The following is a 5,903-nucleotide window of genomic DNA, read 5'->3' as shown; positions in this document are numbered from 1 at the left end:
GGTGGACACTTTTCTGACAAGAGGACGACCTATAAAATCCTTTCTTTAGGATATTATTGGCCTTCTCTCTTCAAAGATGCAAAACAATATGTTAGAAGGTGTGACAGCTGCCAAAGAGTTGGGAGACCAACTCTTTCAAATGAAATGCCATTACAGCCACAAGTACTCATCGAACCCTTTGAAAAATGGGCTTTAGATTTTATTGGACCTATTAATCCACCATCTAGACAAAAGAAGTATATATTGGTTTGCACTGATTATGTTACTAAATGGGTAGAAGCCAAGGCATTACCTTCTGCCACTGAAAATTCGGTTGTTCAATTTCTTTTTGAGGATATTTTTACTCGTTTTGGTGTCCCAAGAGAAATTGTGACAGATCAGGGAAGTCAATTTACATCTAACTTGATGGAGAAGCTGATGGAAGAATACAAAATCAAGCACAGAAAATCTACTCCATACCATCCGCAAGCAAATGGTCAAGTGGAATCTACAAACAAAGTTCTTGAGAGCATCATCACCAAAACTGTTCATCTCCACAGAAGAGATTGGGCAGAAAGGCTTCCTGAAGCCTTATGGGCCTATAGAACTACATGGAGGAACACAACAGGACATTCTCCCTATGAACTTGTTTATGGGAAAGAAGTCCTGCTCCCCATTGAGTTTCAAGTCAAGACCTTCAAGATGGCAGTTCAGTTGGGGATGAATCTATCAGAAGCCCAAAAGCACAGAATGGAGCAGCTGAATGAGCTAGATGAAATAAGACAAGATGCAATTTTAAGGACTGATCTAGTTCAGCACCAAAGAACTAAGTGGCATGACAGATATATCAAAGAGAAAAAGTTTCAAAAGGGAGATTGGGCGTTACTGTTTGATTCCAAGTTTAAAGACTTCAAAGGAAAGTTTTAGACTCATTGGCTTGGACCATATGAGATTGATGAAGTCTTTAGCAATGGAGCAGTTTGAGTCAAGACTATTGATGAGTTTCAAACTCCTCTCATTGTGAATGGCCACCGATTAAAAATTTATCATAAGCCACTCTCAAAAGAGGACTTTGTCAAAATGTTTCAAGAAAATTCTGCAATGAGGCTGGTGGAGAGGAATCCTTCTCCTCCATCAGCCTAGTCTTTGTTTCTTTCAGTTAAAAAAAAAAAAAAAAAAAAAAAAAAATCTTTTGTATAAGCCTGAAAACCAATCATAGATTGGCAGTCTTATACAGAAAATGTAGAGTGAAAATCAGGGGTACCTGACACTCTATATTTTCCAAAAAAAATCTCTCTTTCTTTCCATCTTCACCTCACTTGTCATTCCACTTCACCTCCATCTCATTTTCATCTCCATTCCACTTCACTCCATTTCATTTCCATCTCATTCCACTCATTTCATTTCATTCCATCAATAAAAGTCCCCTTCAGGACTATTTTCATTCAGTTAGTTCTTTTTCTAACTATCTTTGTGCAGTTAAAGGGGTGTTGTCTTAGTTTCCGCAGCTGGAAACCGTTTCCGCAGCTAGCACCAGTTTCCGCAGCCAGAAACGATTTCCGCAGCCAGCATCACTCTGTCTCTACAGCCAGCAGCACTCTGTTTTCAAAAAAATCACAGTCAAAGGTTAGCATCATCATCACCAAAGGCAGCAAAGATATGAGGCATCTGCAAGATCAAAGAGCAATAATGGGTCAGAAGCCTTAATCAACAAATGGCAAACTTCCAAAGGTATGATCAAAATCTCTACCAAATAACAATTTAATGTCATTGTATGCATAGTTATTAGATCATGGAAATTCCACTAAATACAATGATTTGATACGGCAAGATCCATATCACTCCTCTTCCACGATGATAATCCATCCACCTCATTCCTTTCTAACGGTCCCATAATCACTATTAATTCAAACTCGAAATGGGACTGCTCTTCCATTTATTGGTCGTACTTTGAGACGTGACCTACTGTACTACGGCTCTCCTCCACCATAATTTCCGCAGCCAACGTTGAGACGTGGCGTAAGTCATCTGATCCCAAAAGGACTCAGCCGTTATTCTGCCATTATCACTCCACTCCCGCATGCATTGAACTCGTTTATGTTATTTATCCTTTACTCCCTCGTACTCATACTATTTCCTACTCTCCATTTCCGCTGCAACCTCCATAGCTTTGCTCTAAACCCTGATTACAGTCACTGCATACGCTTTGCATTTCGATTACGGCCACTCCACTTACCTTAAGAATCCCGTAATCAGCTCGTTTTTCCCTTGAACGTCCACACACAGTAAAATTTTCAGCCGGGTTGAAAGCCGAGAATGGGAAAGTTACTCAGAGCTGAACCTGAGGGCCCAAAATACCTGGAGGGGTATCCGCAGACGAAGGAGTCATTGAAGAAAGCAAAGTGGCTGAAATTTATTCAAAAGTTCAGAGGTTATAATAAGGAAGTGACTAAAGCTTTTGCCAGGTCCTTTAATGGACACGTAGTGGAGGTAGGGGATTTGAAATTTACAATAACAGAGGCCACAATAGCAGCAGCAACCAGTTTACCACAAGAAGGAGACAGATGGTTTAAAAACAGAGGTCTGGATGATCAAGGATGGAAAGTCATGCTCAAAAACCCAGGTATGGATACCTCTGTATTTACCAAAGGAATCCCCGTGCATGCAATAAAAGAAGAATGGTCCACTCTGTTATTACTTGTCCAGAAATTTATCACATGCGAGGGTCGTTTTGGTACCATGTATATGTATCATGCCAGGATAATGATGAATTTCATGGAGGGTTGTACCCTTAACTTGCCTTATTTTCTGTTATCAAGTTTGAAGAAAATGAGCTCTGCTGTCCAAAAACACGTAGATAGTATTGAATCCATCTTTACCATCACGGGTTTATAAAAATCCTTATTGAAGATCAGTTGAAAAACACTAAGGATACTTGGGAAAAGTTTTTGACAAGAAATCACTTCCAAGAACTGACTGAAGCCTCTGCAAGCAGTTCCCCAAAAATTCCAAAGAGAAGTAGGAGAAAAGAAAAGAATGTTACAGCCCAAGACTCTCCTACAGTAGATATTCAGGAAACTGTTCAGAAAGAAGAAGAGGAGGGAACTAAAAACAAGAAACAGAAAAGGACAAAGGCAAGATAACCATTCAAGAAACTTATCCATCCCCTGAACAATCTGTAGAAGAAGATTATCAACCTCTGTCAGAGAGGTTAATAGATCTTCAAGCTGCTGCCATAACCCAGAAAAAGCAAAGAGGAAAACAGGCTGCACAAGAGAAAAGTACTAGTTTCCTACCTAAGAAGGAGTACTAGGCTAAAAGGGAAGGGGAATAAAACCAAAGAAAAACAGTCTCATTTTATTGATTTGGATAAAGAGACACTTGAGAAATCTCCAACTCAGCCAATCATTGAGCCAAGTCCTCCACGTGAGGAAAGCCCTTTTCAGCAGGAAAAAGAAAACAGTCCTCCTTCACCAGAATTTGAGTTTAGGCCGAGAAAAACACCTGAGGTAGATTCCAACCAGCAAGAAGCATATAACTACCTAGAGTCCTTGGAACAATCAGCTGCAGGACCAAGCACCATCTTGCCACTTGATGCACAAGTGCAGTCTTTAAAACAGGAAGTGTTTGAGCTAGAAGTCCTAAACAGGCATATTAAAACAGAAAACGAAGCATTAAAAGAAACAGAGTAAGGTAGACAAGATTGTCCATGACAATACTATGCTCCACTTAGGATGTGGCAAAAAGAAGAATAGAAAGCTGAAGAAAAAGTGTAAGAAGTTGAGCAGGGCATTGATTAATTTGAAGTTCAGATGTCTAGTCAAGAAACCAAGGACCATTTTGGCATCAAGGAGAAAGAGAAAGAAGGCTGGATGTTCTTGCAGAAGCATCAGAGCACATGGATTGAGGAAAAGAACTAAGTTTTGGCTGCATGAGGACATGCAACACCTTCACTGGAGGTATGGTATGAGCCTTGAACCTGTACCTCCTTACACACCCTCACCCCTTCTTTCCCCTTCCATTTCCCATTTTTCTATATTTTTTTCCCACTCATTTCATCCACCAAGTTGATTAAATCATTGTATTTTAGGACTTTTAACATGGTTTTCTAACTACGTTGATGACTGTTGTTTGGTTAGAATTTTGGTTCAGAGTGCTGCGTTTCCGCAGCCAACACAGGTTTCCGCAGCTGATCCAGGTTTTTGCAGCCAGCACAGGATTCCGCAGCTGTTTTATTAAATGATATGTTACAGGTGTCCTCCGAGAATATGAGCCACATGGGCAAGTTCCAGGAGTCAAGGACATGGGACGTGTCCCTCCAGATCACCAGAACAGCCATAAAAGCCCGCGGTCAACGAGGAGGCAAATACCGGTCAACAGAATTGTTCAGCGGTGGCACGGCTCTGCGTTGCTCTGTTTTTGGCACGTGAAGCTAGGTGGCATCATCCTCAGCCACGGAGACAATCTAGAAGCACAAATCCAACAGCCATACTCTCCAGATTGAATGAACACGATGACAGTTACCTAGATCTAGGGACGCAGAGGATTCACGTGTTTTTAAACAGCTGTTGAATAACATAGATCTCGTTAAAGTAGTTTGCTTTCTCCTTATAAATAAAGCGTCCTTGAACGTTGTAGAGTTAATCATTTGGTAATCGTTTTTAAATGTAATTTTGAGCTCCCCACTGTACTTTTACATTTGTTGTCAATACATAGAAGACTGTTTTGCATTTAAAGCATATAACTGCTCCTTGAACCGGCTGAAGTAGGCAGAGGGCCCCTGTTTGCTGAAGCCCTGTACAGTAACCTTTAATTTCTTGCATTTCTTTTTCTTGTTTCATGTATATTAGCTGTATAGATGTCTTTTAAATTGCTGCTGTTTTTTTATTTCTTTTCAACATGTATATTAGCTGTACAAAACTTTGATTTCTGTTGATTTACATTTCTGCTGCACTTTTATGTTCATGATTGATCAGTGTGTTATGCAGGTTTCTTAGCCAAGCCCGGGACAGTTTTCCTTCTTTTCTTTTCATAACTAGTGGCATGCGTGATCATCCTGTCTATGTTGCTGACCTTCATTGTTTTGCAGTTTTGATTTTCCTTACTGTCATTTCTTTAACTTGCATATTTACTTTCTGCTCTTAGATATCAAGTTGTTCATCTATTGATGGTTCCTTTTCCATAATCAAATAACTTTATTGGGAGCCAAAATATCACTTAGTATAGCTTGATTTAGTTGCTTTAGAACTCACATTACTTGACTTATTCATAACTGTTTCTTACATGATAAATTCAGCTGAAAGGCAAAAGGTTAGAGAGAAAGTTAAAGTATTGTGTCTAGTCTCTTTATGTAGTTTCACTTAGATTTCACATTGCTTAACATTTCATGATATCTTTTCATAGAGAAGATTAAGTTGAAGAGTTGAAATAGTGTCGGATAGTTGTTCTAAATTTTGGTTGGATTTTAATATAGATTTCATTTTCAAGATTTTCATTCAGCATCAGCAGATACTGGTCCAGATCATTAGTCCTTTATTTGATGTCTTTATTTTCCTTGAAAATTATTGCAGTTGTGTGTTCAAGCTTTCTTGTAGAATACTTTTTAAGTTTTGAGAAATCACTTAGAGATCACCACAATCATCCACATTTCACTTGCTTTATTACATTTCCATCACATCACAGTAGGAAAGATACATTCGAAAACAAACTTAAAAAAAGCTAAAAACGACAAAAGACAAAGAAAACGAACCTAAGTACATATAGACACACCACCTCACTTCATCAGCTTACGAGCCCGCGGGTTGACATTTAAAAGTTTAAGCCAATTTAGACATCACTAAATTGACCAAACACCAGAAAATGCGTGAAATGTGGTCCACAAGGATTTGAAGTTTGGGACCTTCAATGGGCAAGTGGTGGCTCTG

Source organism: Pinus tabuliformis, chromosome 5_1 (genome assembly GCF_031772625.1).
Source record: "Pinus tabuliformis cultivar Carrire ecotype Pingquan chromosome 5_1, CPIR1, whole genome shotgun sequence".
NCBI lineage: Eukaryota > Viridiplantae > Streptophyta > Pinopsida > Pinales > Pinaceae > Pinus > Pinus tabuliformis.
Note: the sequence above shows the minus strand (reverse complement) of the source record.